The 14547-nt window shown below is 42.4% G+C and overlaps 1 non-coding gene across 1 annotated transcript; it reads right to left on the minus strand.

Moving 5' to 3' along the window:
• Window positions 1–13545: 13545 nt before the first annotated feature.
• trnae-cuc (transfer RNA glutamic acid (anticodon CUC)) lies at window positions 13546–13617 on the minus strand. The gene has a single exon. It is a non-coding gene; the product is annotated as a tRNA-Glu (tRNA).
• Between the last annotated feature and the right edge of the window lie 930 nt (window positions 13618–14547).

The following is a 14547-nucleotide window of genomic DNA, read 5'->3' on the forward strand; positions in this document are numbered from 1 at the left end:
TCATTTTATTGTTGTGATATTTTTCTTTATGATTTATTTTTTTAATTTATTTTATGTAAAGCACTTTGAATTACCATTGTGTACAAATGTGCTTTATAAATGTGTGTTATAAATAAACTTGCCTTGCCTTGCCTTGATTAAACAACAAACGAAAGAAGGAAGAAGCAGCATGATTAATGATTAGGAAGAAGCACTTTTCAGAATCAGGATCAGAAAGAGTTTTATTACCAAGTATGCTTGCGCATACAAGGAATTTGTTTTAGTGACATAAGCTTCCAGTACACAGAGACAACAACACATAGACCAAAAAAAAAAAAAATCATTAGCATATACATAAGTGTATCAACAATTGTGCTATAAATGATAATGGAATAGGATTGAGTAAGATGCAGGGATGTACTAGGATGGAGGGGTAACAAATATAAGGATATTGCACATTTTTATTGTATAAGTGGGGAACATTTAACTGTTCATGAGGTAGATTTCCTGGGGGAATTAGAAAAAAAAAAAGTCTGATTTTGTAGCTAAACCAAACCAGACAGTTATAGAAGTACACAGTACAGACTCAATGACGGCTGAGTAGAACTGTTTCAGCAGCTCCTGTGGCAGGTTAAACTTCCTTAGCTGGCGAAGGAAGTACAACCTTTGCTGGGCCTTTTTCACAATGGAGTCAATGTGATTGTCCCACTTCAGGTCCTGAGAGATGGTGGTTCCCAGGAATCTGAATGACTCCACTGCAGTCACAGTGCTGTTCATGATGGTGAGTGGGGAAAGTGCAGGGGGGTTTCTCCTAAAGTCCACGATCATCTCCACTGTTTTGAGCGTGTTAAGCTCCAGGTTGTTAAGACTGCACCAGACAGCCAGCTGCTCAACCTCCTGTCTGTAAGCAGACTCATCACCGTCCTGGATGAGGCCGATGACTGTAGTGTCGTCTGCAAACTTCAGGAGCTTGACAGAGGGGTCTTTAGAGGTGCAGTCGTTGGTGTACAGGGAGAAGAGCAGAGGGGAGAGAACACATCCCTGAGGGGCACCAGTGTTGGTGGAGCAGCTGTTTGATGTGTATTTCCCCAGTCTCACTAACTGTTGCCTATCTGTCAGAAAGCTGGTGATCCACCGACAGATAGAGCTAGGAACAGAGAGCTGGGTCAGTTTGGTCTGGAGGGTTGTTGGGATGATGGTGTTGAAAGCCGAACTAAAGTCCACAAACAGGATCCTCACATAAGTCCCTGTTTTGTCCAGATGTTGCAGGATGAAGTGCAATCCTATGTTGATTGCATCATCCACGGACCTGCTTGCTCGGTAAGCAAACTGCAGGGGGTCAGGAAGGGTCCAGTGATGTCCTTCAGATAAGCCAGAACCAGTTTTTCAAACGACTTCATGACGACAGACGTTAGAGCCACAGGTCTGTAGTCATTAAGTCCTGTTATCTTGGGTTTCTTTGGAACGGGGATGATGGTGGAGCGTTTGAAGCAGGAAGGTGCTTCACACAACTCCAGGGATCTGTTGAAGATCTGTGAAAAGATGGGGGCCAGCTGGTCAGCAAAGGTTTTCAGACAGGCTGGTGTAACGCCATCTGAGCGATTTGAAGAGCAGTGGGAGTGGGAGGGGGATTGCAGGAGATGTTAATGGTTGTGTAGGGAGATGGTCTGAATGGGTGTTGGGGGTTTCAAATCTTCAATAAAACTCATTCAGGTTGTTAGCAAGTCATTGATTAGCCTCAGTGCGGGGGGGGGCGTTGTCTTGTAGTTTATGATGTCTCTCAGACCTTTCCACACTGAAGTTGTGTCGTTGGAAGAAAACTGGTCTTCCAACTTTTTAGCGTAGGTCTTTTAAACCACTCTAATCTCTTTGTTCAGTGTGTTCTTGGCCTGATTGTACAAGATCCTGTCCCCATTTCTGTAGGCATCCTCTTTGGCCTGACGAAGATGTCTGAGTTTTGCTGTAAACCATGGCTTATCATTGTTGAATGTTAAATAAGTTAAATAAGTGGTAGGAATGCATACATCCTCACAGAAACTAATATAGGATCTCACAGTAGGGGTGCTCCGATCACGATCGGCTGATCGTTAATGCGCATCTCGTCAGTAAAGCCGGTTCTCTAATCAGAATGATTTCACATAGAGCAGCTGTTACTACACAGAGCCGTTGTTAACTGAGAAGATGCACCAATAAACGCTGACAATGAAGTGGATTTGCGCATCTACTCTATTAACAATGGCTCTGTGTAGTAACAGCTGCTCTATGTGAAATCACGCACCTGATGGAATTAACCGCTGATTAGAGAACCGGCTTTACTGACGAGATGGGCATAACGATCAGCCGATCGTGATCGGAGCACCCCTATCTCACAGTCTCTGTGAGTTCGTCCAGATTGGTGGTAGCAGCTTCAAAAACACTCCAATCAGTGAGGTCAAAACAAGCTTGTAAATCCTGCTCTGTTTCGCTGGTCCATCTCTTTACAGTCCTTAATACAGGTTTAGCTGATTTAAGTTTCTGCTTGTAGGTCGGTATAAGATGAACCAGAGAGTGATCAGAACGTCCCAAAGCTGCTCGTGGAACAGAGTGATATGCATCCTTTATTGTGGTGTAACAGTGATCCAATATATTACTGTCTCTGGTGGGACATGTAACATGCTGTGTGTGTTTTGGCAGTTCACGGGAGAGATTGGCTTTATTAAAGTCCCCAAGAATGATTAAAACAGAGTCTGGGTGTTCTGTCTCTGTGATCTGATCAGCGAGTTTCTCTAAAGCTGAGCTCACATGCGCTTGTGGAGGAATATAAACACTCACCAGAATGAACGAGTGAAACTCCCGCGGCGAATAGAATGGCTTACAGTTGACAAACAGCACTTCTAGATTTGAACAGCATATCTTCTTTAACACATTTACATCTTTACACCACCGTTCATTGATGTAAAAGTATGTCCCGCCGCTGCACCATTTCCCTGTTGATTCTGCGTCACGATCCGCTCTAAACAGCTGAAAGTCCGGCAGATGGAGTGCGCTGTCCGGTATGGTGTCATTCAGCCAGGTTTCCGTGAAACACAGAGCAGCAGAGTGAGAGAAATCCTTATTTGTTCCAGAGTGCAGGAGGAGTATTTCCATTTTTTTGGGTAGAAAGCAGAGATTAGCCAGATGGATGCTAGGCAACGGCATTTGAAATCTGCGCTTCCTGAGTCTGACTAGCGCTCCCACTCACTTTCCCTGTCTGCGTGTCCTGTAGCGTTTGATTAGCGCCGCTGTTCCTCCGATAACAATGTTCAGTAAAAAATCTGAATAATTTAAATCCGATAAAAAATATTGTGTTGTGTTCTGCTGAATGTTCAGCAGTTCATCCCTGGTTAAAACTGATTGTGTTTGAACAGGTAAAACTAACAAAAACAGTACAAACACTGGAGAGCCAAGCAATGAAGCAGTCTTGTGCGGTGCCATCGAGAGCATTGATAGCAGTGTAGATCGCTTCAGTTTGGTTAGTGTTAGTTTCCATGGTGACTCATCAATTTGTTTCTCTGTTGAGAATGTATTGTGTGTTAACTATGAACATACTCTGGGTTGACTGAATCTACTCCCAGATGTGTTTTTGTAACCAACATACCTTAAGTAAGCCAGGTTTGGGTTAATCAAGCAAGAGTTCAGGGTATATGTGACGGTAAGTTAACCTTGCATTCTGGAACACCCTGTTCCCTCACTAGATAAGTGGTCAGTTCTTTGGCTTGCTAATTCTGTCATGCAAATAGTGAATCTACATGGCGCAAGGACAACTGACTTTTAAAGGGAATGGGAGATGAGATCTGATTTGGTTTATGGAATGTTACTGTCATGGCTCGAAAGAACAGTCAAGGATTCAATAGCAAGTGAATACTGGTGTTTAATGGCACAAAGTAGAAATAGAGGTAGTGTAGGTCCAATAACAGCAGGCAGAAGAATACCAGGCTTGGCAACGCTAAGCTCAGGGGGCAGACTGCGAGCTGGAGAACAGAAACACGAACACGAAACCAGGAACTGGAGCGAGGAGAAAAAACGGTGAGTATCGTGACCAGAGAACTTCCACAACCATCTGACAAAGACAAGACGATGTGACAATATCGAGACAATATATAGAACATTCTCATTCAAAACAGCTGCTGCTGATCAGCTCACCAGCGGGAAAAAACGAGCTGCACTGATGAGCCCCACCCATTCAACCCACGCGCACCCACATAGCGAGGGCGAGTCAATAAATCCATGAATCGTGAGGCCGGTGACACACTGGCTGCGTGGCGTCTCTGTGTTACAGCGTCTACAGTGTTTAAATTACATTTATATCTGAATTTATGTCAACCTATAGACTTTCAAACATCAAAATGTCATGAATTAATATGTATTTGTGTACAAAATGACATATAAACATATTTTTCTATTATATTTTGCCTGGAAATGCTTCCAACACGCGCGCATGTCGCGTGAAAAATTTCTGCGCGTCTCACGCAGGCAGTCTGCAAGCTCTAACCTGTTAACATGGGAGCCGAATTAAAAACAGACACACCACGCAGCTGAGACGCTTCTGCCACGCATCCAGTATGTCGCCGGCCTGACAGTTACACCCAAAATACACCCATTACTAAGTCACCATGAAATCAACATTGAAAATTCTTATTTTTTAATGGAATACTGTAATGTTTCTTATAAATAATTAATCCGTCCACTCCAAGTCCTGCCCTCTCATTTCAGACATCACAGTACAAAAAAAATCACTGCTCATGTTTCATGTCAACTTTAAGAGAATAGGGACAACCCTTTAAGACCATGTGGCAGGTGTGCCGACCATTTTATTATGTCGATAAACTGGCAAAACTGGATTTGGACACACTGCTGTGCTGTTCGCTTTAGATCATTAAAATTGGGCCTTTAAAGTGTAATTTTTTTTGCTCATGATAATTCAAAGATTTTATTGTGTCAGAAATGAACAAAAGAACCCAGGTAAAAATAACCAAAATAATTTTACCAAAGTAAAACTGTATTGTGTGTTTGTTGTTAGAAGAGTTATGTGCTAATATTATTGTGTTTTATGGCTCAAGCCTTGGGTCTTCTACACTTAAGAGTGATCCTGAAGACCATGATTAGCTGGTCCAGGTGCTTTTGATTAGGGTTTTAACTAAACTCAGCAAGGTCTTCAGGGGCAGGTTTAAAGACCTACGTTTTATGGTTTGTAAGTTAATTCTTTTTTATAAGTAGTCCAAGCTTTATTGTGAAATGTAATACTTACCTGCATTGTATTAAAGGGGACATCAGATTCCCATTTTCCACAAGTTAGCAGGATTCTTTAACGTCTTCATGAACTGTCTGCAACATACAACATAAAAGAAACAAATTTACTCAGTGGAGTAAAACAACACCCTTTTTACCATGTCAAAAACAGCTCTGTTCACATGTTCACAAATTGAAACAGCTCGCTGGATGACCATAATGAGCTCGCTGTGTATTTTCTTTTCAGATTTTCTGCCCCCCCTTAATGGTTGGCTTCTAAGGAAGAGGAGCCAAGAATATATTAGAACTTTCACAGCAACATTCCTTGTGTTTTGGTTAGTGGTGGGCCGTTATCGGCGTTAACGTGCTGTGTTAACGAGAGACTCTTATCGGGCGATTAAAACAAATCGCCATTAATCTATTCTTAAAGTTGGGTTGAGATCTGGGTCTATACTAAGCAAGCTATGATGACTTTCACCTTGATATTTTATATAACCGACTGACTGAGGCCAGCCTAAAAAGATGCTCAGGACAGTTGACGGGCCACTGCTGCGCATCTTCACGAAAGCTTATCTTTTTCACATGTTTTTAAGATGTACCGCTTGTTGATTTAAACATTAAAGCATCCAAAAACAAGACGCGGAAAAGCTGAACAGAGTAACGTTAGCTGGTCACTCGCGCTGTGTTCGGTGCGCACGAGAGAGAGAGAGCCGCGTATCACGGACAGCGACACTGAACCGAGCTCTCTTCTGCGAAGTTCACCTTGATGTCCCTCCTGCACCCAAATGAACAAATACAAATCGAAGTTTGAACAAACAAAAAGATGTGAAAGAGCACAACTGAATAATCGCGGTGTTCAGGGCTCACGCAGAGAAAGGCGTCTCGAGACGCTAAAAATAAGCGTTTTCAAGTGTTTTGATCAAAACACTTGAACATCGTATTTTCTTATTTTTGCTCCTGTGCCGAAAAATACATACAAAATATGTCAAAATATCCACCTTGGAAATTATGCTCGAAAAACTGTCAGTTATTTCTTAAGTGAAAGTAAACAGTTGAGAAAGAAAATGGGATGTGTATTATATTGGATGCGTTCATCGTCTCTTAAAGTGACCGCGTCTAATTTAGCTACTGGCTGCTGTAATGTTAATCCAAGAAAATCACTCACTGCTCTTGACTACTTTGTAGTTTTAACAGTCAAAACCAAAAATTATTCAGACACCAGATATATATATATATATATATATATATATATATATATATATATATATATATATATATATATATATATATATATATATATATAGCAAAACTGTAATAATGTGAGAAATGTTGAAGGTGTCTGAATAAATGTAGGTTTGATTGTATATTTCATTTTTACATTGAAGACTATCCAGTGCTATTTTACATTTAATTATTTAGTTTCTGTACCTTGACACCTACAAACTTGAAAAAATACTTAAACATTGTGTAAATAGCACAAATAAATAAAAATAAACGAACATACAAATTAAACAATTTCAAACAGGGCCCACTGGTACAACCTTCACCGGGGCCCCGCTAACCCCAGCTACGACCTCACACCTGTTTCACACATACTCTGTCTGCAGTGCGTATGCGTTACGTATGTGGTGCAGCACGGACTCGATGTGCTTTCACACAGGACGCGTTAGCAGTTCGCTACTCGGTACGTAAACGATCGCTGCACTGCTGCAGACGCAACGCTCCTGAAACGCAACTGGAATCCGTTAACATGGGTGCATGGCTGCACTGCAGACAAAGTATGTGTGAAACAGGCGTACGGTTGTTTGCACCTTGTGCAATGTGGAATTAGTTTACAGTTTTTTCAAGCAGTTTGTGATGCATTTTGGAAACAGGAGACGTACATTTCTAATGCACCATCTAGCTTGATAAACCCCTTCTCAAAGACTTACTGTTTGTCAATTTTATTTGGGTAACACACATATTCTGAATGCCGTCGGCAGAATTTGAATGAGCCATTTTAATCTAGATTAATCTAGATTAATTTCAAGATCACAGTGAGATTAAACTAGATTAAAAAAAAATTAATCTATGCCCACCTCTAGTTTTGGTACACCAGACAGATGATGGTGCTACAGTAGTGCCACACAGTTACTCTGTTACTCGTCCATGCTTGAAAGCCAAGGGCAAGCCTGTGTTTGTAGTTGAGGCTTCCAGCTTGTGGAATGCACATTTTTTAGGTCTTCTTCCACACACGGCATTAATGCTTTACGTTCAGTGTCTTGCTTGATATCAAAATGAGTTATTAAGTGCAATATCTCAGAAAACATTTGGTTTGGGTCTCATGCTGTCTGTCTGACACACACCTGAAGCACACACAAGCAAAGTTTGAGTTGCTTATAACATGAGAGCTAAAAAACAATATGCCTGAAACATCTTTCAAACATGAGAAGCAATTATGAAATTCTTGTCAAACAAAAGATAACATGAACTATATTTTTACTAAAAACTCAATTCTTAACATCAGTCAACTGTTTGAAATAAAATCTTTCTGTGAGATGATGTGGCTTCTTATGCAGAATAAGACATAATACAATTTCATAGTATTCTATGCAGTGTAAAGGCTATGTCAAAAAGCATTGCATTAGAAATATACTTTATTTGAATGAAAAAAGAAGAACTCCATATACGAAGAAGATAAACCATATACTATATTGTCATAGGCATGTGTTTATAAGTGATGCTGAATCAAGGAAGGCAGTTCAGCTGCAGTGATAGACGGTGCTTCTCAATATTCCTCCTCGTTTCCTCGCTCCTCCGTCCTCCATCCTGTGACCTGGAAACCGATCGAGCTCAGTCATTTTGTAAGGCATCTCAATTCTGTCACTTCACCACGAGGAGTGAGGAGACTTCCTGAGGAGTCATCAGTGATCATACACAGGTGTATCCTTTGCAGAAGTGTTTTATTTACTAAACAAGATGCACGTATCAATTCTCCTCATCCTTCACATCTGCACCAAGTGCTAACCAGGGCAGTAAATACAAACACATAAATGTAAGGTTTTAAGCATGAACTTATTGCTTATTGAAATGTGGGTTGTGTTTTGACAATGCCATTAATTTCAATGTATAACTCTGTTTATTTACGTCTCTCAATTTTAATGGCTTATTGCTTTTCATTTTTTAAATAAAGTCACCTTTATTTATATAGTGCTTTTAACAATACAGATTGAGTCAAAGCACTTTAGAGTGTTAAATAGGAAAATAAATTTGGTTAATAGAGAATAGAGAATGACTTTGATATAGGACAGTTGCAGAATTGTATCAAAGCACAGGAAAATTTAATTAAAGATAAATCCAGCGGTGTAGAGTCATCATTAATTGACAATGCTTTGAAGTGATGCTGAAGAAGGCAAGGATATATAATTTTACTTGATTCAGTTCCTCTGTCCTCGCATCTTTTCCTTGCGCACTTTCCTCGTATCCTGAAGGGATGCAGCCAAGACGCAAGGAAAGGAAGCAAGGATGCACAAATATGTCCCCTTGTCCAAATACACGCACTTGCAGTGATTACACTTGATCACTTGACTGCTTTTATGATGTATTTCCTGTATTCATTCTAAGTGTTCAAGTGAGCATGAAGACCACAAGTGAATTGAGAAGCACACATGGATTTCCTTGAATGACATGCATTACCTTTCTTCTGTGAGGAATATTTAATAGTTTTAGTCAAGTCAAGTCACCTTTATTTATATAGTGCTTTAAACAAAATACATTGCGTCAAAGCAACTGAACAACATTTATTAGGAAAACAGTGTGTCAATAATGCAGAATTACAGTTAAAGGCAGTTCATCATTGAATTCAGTGATGTCATCTCTTTTCAGTTAAATAGTGTCTGTGCATTTATTTGCAATCAAGTCAACGATATCACTGTAGATGAAGTGACCCCAACTAAGCAAGCCAGAGGCGACAGCGGCAAGGAACCGAAACTCCATTGGTGACAGAATGGAGAAAAAAACCTTGGGAGAAACCAGGCTCAGTTGGGGGTCAGTTCTCCTCTGACCAGACGAAACCAGTAGTTCAATTTCAGACTGCAGCAAAGTCATATTGTGCAGAAGAATCATCTGTTTCCTGTGGTCTTGTCCTGGTGGTCCTCTGAGACAAGGTCTTTACAGGGGATCTGTATCTGGGCTCTAGTTGTCCTGGTCTCCGCTGTCTTTCAGGGATGCAGAGGTCCTTTCTAGGTGCTGATCCACCATCTGGTCTGGATACGTACTGGATCCGGGTGACTGCAGTGACCCTCTGATCTGGACACAGACTGGATCTGGTGGCTACGGTGACCTCGGAATAAGAGAGAAACAGACTAATATTAGCGTAGATGCCATTCTTCTAATGATGTAGCAAGTACATAGGGTGTTATGGGAAGTGTTTCCGGTTCCGGTTTACCTAATTAATGCAGCCTAAAAATCCTTTAACGGATTTGGATATTAAGCCTATTAGTATGTTATGTGTAAGTCAGGTTAAAGAAATGGGTCTTTAATCTAGATTTAAACTTCAAGAGTGTGTCTGCCTCCAGAACAATGTTAGGTAGGTTATTCCAGAGTTTAGGCGCCAAATAGAATTATAAATAAATGTATATTTAAATAATGTTAAGACTATAGTGACGACACATGAGAAGGTGGCAAAATGTGTAGAATTGCTCTCTTAACTTTTATATATATATGTTTTTGAACCACTGGTTTTGTTTCCGATGCTTCAGCACATAACGGTACTTATGTCTGTCTTACGAACAGGGTTGGACTAGGACGCAATTTCAGGCCAGGACATCTCACACTCTTTTAGACCATATGTCATGGCTGTGAGTAAGGACAGGAAGCAGTTGCGAGTAGTGGGTATTTATTGAACAGAGTAATGGTAAGTAGATGATGGTGGGTGACGCAGGGACCTCAATGGCAGCACAGACAGGTGAGGAGGTGTTTGAGTGCGCTGGTGGAGGTGATGGTGGTGAGTAATCCGTGACGAAGACTGGTTAATCCAAGAGCGACCGAACTGGAACAAGACACAACGAAGAATGAAATACAGGCTTTATTTTAGATACATGAAAGGCGGGATGAATTCTCCTGTACCCTGGTGGAAGTTTGAGGCGGACTGCCACTGGACTAATAATTTTGGTGACAGTGAACGGGCCAATAAATTCGGGAGCCAATATATTAGAGACGGAACGGAGAGGAATGTTCTTAGTAGAAAGCCACACTTTTTGACCCACGACGTATACGGGAGGCCTAGACCGGTGGCGATCGGCTTTAGCCTTGGAGCGCCCCCACTTGGAGTAGAGTCTCGTGGGCTCTAGTCCAAGTGCGGTGACACCTCCGGACGAAGGCGTGAACGGAGGGGACCGCGACTTCAGATTACAGACTGGGAAAAATAGGTGGCTGGTAACCTACACTACACTCAAATGGAGATAGGCCCGTGCTGATATTGGTAAAGTATTGTGGGTGTACTCCACTATTGACAGTTGTTGGCTCCAGGACGAAGGATTCTTGGAAACCAAACATTGCAACACCTTTTCCAAATCTTGGTTGGCTCTCTCAGTTTGACCATTGATCTGGGGATGAAACCCTAAGGACAGACTTACAGTCGCTTCCAGTAATCTACAGAACTCACGCCAAAATTTGGACACAAATTGGGGTCCCCTTCCGGAAACCACGTCTATCCGGAGGACATGTAAACGAAAGACGTGGTCTACGACAGTCAATGCTATCTCGTTGGCTGAGGATAATTTGGTCAAGGGAATGAAGTGGGCCGCCTTCGAGAACCGGTCCACCACGGTCAAAACTACCATGTTGCCCTGGGAGGGCGGGAGGGCGGTAATAAAATCTAGTGCGATGTGGGACCAGGGTCTCGAAGGGACTGGCAGCGGTTGAAGTAACCCATCAGGGGGTCGATTGGAAGTCTTACCAGTGGCAAAATCCGAGCAAGCCAAAACAAAACTGTGAATGTCACGAGCCATAAGTGGCGACCAGAATCGTTGCTTGACTAAGAATTTGGTACGGTTAACTCCTGGATGACAAGCCACATTAGAGCAATGCCCCCACTGGATGATGTTGGACCATAATCCCTCCGGCACAAATAATCGATTGGGTGGGCACCCGGGCGGAGGCGTTACCCTTTCTAAGGCCGTCTTGACCTTCGATTCGATCTCCCATGTGAGTGTGGAGACCACTAATGTCTCAGGTAAAATACACTCGGGATTGGACGGGCGTTCGGAACGGTCAAAAATACGTGACAAAGAATCGGGTTTAATATTTTTGGAACCCGGGCGGCACGAGAGAGTAAAGTCAAAATGTCTGGAAAAAAAGTGCCCACCGAGCCTGCCTGGAGTTCAGTCTTTTGGCAGTACTAATATATTCTAAAGTCTTGTGGTCGGTCCATACTATAAAAGGAACCCCCGAACCTTCTAACCAGTAGTGCCATTCCTCCAATGCCATCTTGACTGCCAACAAATCTCGGTTACCAATATCATAATTGCGTTCGGCAGGGGACAATCGATAAGAGAAAACGTGCATGGGTGCACCTTGTCGTCTGAGGGAGAACGTTGAGATAACAGTGCCCCTACTCCTACCCCGACGTGTCGACCTCCACCACAAACTGACGTGATGGATCATGGGTGATCAGGATAGGGGCTGAAACGAAGCAGCTCTTCAGTTTGGCAAACACAGCCTCGGCTGTGTCTGACCACTGAACGTAGTTTTGGAGGAGGTCAAGGTGGTCAGAGGTGCGGCTATTTGGCTGAAGTTGTGAATAAAACGCCGGTAGAAGTTGGCAAACCCCAGGAACCTCTGTAGGGCCTTACAGGAATCTGGACTTGGCCACTCTACCACAGCCTTAACCTTCTCTGGATCCATGCGTATTCCCTCAGTCGACACGATATACCCAAGAAATGGAACAGACTGTGCATGAAACTCGCATTTCTCCGCCTTGACAAAAAGCCCATTCTCTAGCAATCTCTGAAGCACTCGTCGAATGTGCTGCACGTGTTCCTGGAGAGAAGAGGAAAAAATAAATATGTCGTCCAGGTAGACATATATGAATTGATCAATCATATCTTGCAGCACGTTGTTGACGAATGCCTGGAAGACCGCTGGGGAGTTGGAGAGCCCAAAGGGCATGACCACGTATTCAAAGTGCCCCCTGGGGGTATTAAAAGCGGTCTTCCATTCATCCCCCTCCCTGATGCGGACCAAATGATAAGCATTCCGTAGGTCCAATTTCGTGAAAATCGACGCTCCCTGCAACCTCTCAAAGGCTGAAGACATCAAACGGCAAAGGGTAAGTATTCTTTACCGTGATGTTGTAACACTTGTTTGTTTACTGTGTTGAGACGTAATCTCATGGCCCTAACAGAGACCTGGATCAAACCAGAGGACACTGCTACACCTGCAGCACTCTCCAATAATTTCTCATTTCCCCCTTCCCCCCGTTTGACTGGAAGAGGTGGAAGTACTGGTCTGCTCATCTCTAATGATTGGAAATGTAATCCTTTACCATCTTTGGGTATCAACAGCTCCTTTGAATCTCATTCAGTTACTGTTACCTACCCTTTTAAAATACATTTTTTTAGTTGTCTATCGACCCCCGGGACCACTGGGTAACTTTTTGGATGAATTAGATGTGTTGCTCTCAACCTTTTCTGAGGATGGTACTCCCCTAGTTATGCTTGGAGATTTCAACATTCATCTAGATAAACCTCTGTTTGCCGATTTCCACACTCTGCTTGCCTCTTTTGATCTCAACCGTGTCAACTACTGCTACTCACAAATCAGGCAACCAACTGGACTGTATTTATACACAAAACTGCTCTACTGATCATTTTCTGGTTAACATGGCTAGAAGACAGCTGCAGTGCAACAATCCTAAATGAAGCAGCCTACCTTTCACTTACATGAGTGTTTGCAGGACTGTTAGGAGAGGTGGGGGTGTAGCTGCTCTATTTAGTGAAAAAAGTGACGTGACATTCAGCCAAGTATGGTGATCCATACTCAGAATTTGTGTTCTGCATTTAACCCATCCGAAGTGCACAGAGCAGTGAACACACACACACACACACTGTGAACACACACCCGGAGCAGTGGGCAGCCATTTATGCTGCGATGCCCGGGGAGCAGTTGGGGGTTCAATGCCTTGCTAATGGGCACCTAAGTTGTGGTATTGAAGGTGGAGAGAGAACTGTACATGCACTCTCCCCACCCACAATTCCTGCTGGCCCGGGACTCGAACTCACAACCTTTCGATTGGGAGTCCGATTCTCTAACCATTAGGCCACGACTTCCCCAAGAGCTTTCCCTGACCGGGAATCAAACCCGGGCCGCAGCGGTGAGAGCGCCGAATCCTAACCACTAGACCACTAGGGACTAACCACTAGACCACCAGGGATGGTTAAAGATGTCTATCAATGCAAGCAAGTGTCCTTTGGTCCGTACTTGTCTTTCGAATATCTAGGGATTGTGCTGAAAGGTGCTCCACGCATTCTGTTTATTATTATTCACAGGCCTCCAAAATACTCTCCAGCCTTTGTTGAAGAGGTCACAGAAATGTTATCAATAATTTCCTCAGAGTTTGACTGTTTTGCAATTGCAGGGGATTTTAATATTCACATAGATAATGCAGAAAACAAAACTACAAAAGAAATGATAACGGTTCTAAACACCTTTGACCTGATTCAGCATGTGCATGGACCCACACACAAAGGTGGACACACTCCGGATCTAATCATCAGTAAGGGTCTAAACATTTCATCCATTGTTATTAAGGACGTAGCACTATCTGATCACTTCTGTATTTTCTTTGATATATTGATCTCTGCTACCACTGAATCTAGATCTGTCTCTGTCAGAAGGAGATGCATAAATGAGAACACAAGTGTACTATTTATGGAGGCTATATCTTTAACACCAAGCATTTCTGCAGACTCTGTTGATATTCTCCTTGATTCCTTCAACTCAAAAGTTAAGAATGTTATTGATGATATTGCACCAATAATAGTCAGTAAGAAAACAAACAGACAGAAATCAGTTTGGAGAAGATCAACAGCAGTTCAGACTATGAAAAGACAATGCAGAAAAGCCGAGCGTATGTGGAGGAAGACGAAACTTGAAATTCACTATAGCATCTATAATATGGAGCCAAAAGAGTCTCAATAAAGATAAATGCACACACTACATTCACATATGCACACACAGGATTCATACATGCACACACATGATTCATAAATACACACACAGGATACACAAATGTGCACAAAATTCACAAATGCACACACAAAATTTAAAAAGCACAGAAGA

This window comes from Carassius auratus, chromosome 5 (genome assembly GCF_003368295.1).
Source record: "Carassius auratus strain Wakin chromosome 5, ASM336829v1, whole genome shotgun sequence".
Lineage (NCBI taxonomy): Eukaryota > Metazoa > Chordata > Actinopteri > Cypriniformes > Cyprinidae > Carassius > Carassius auratus.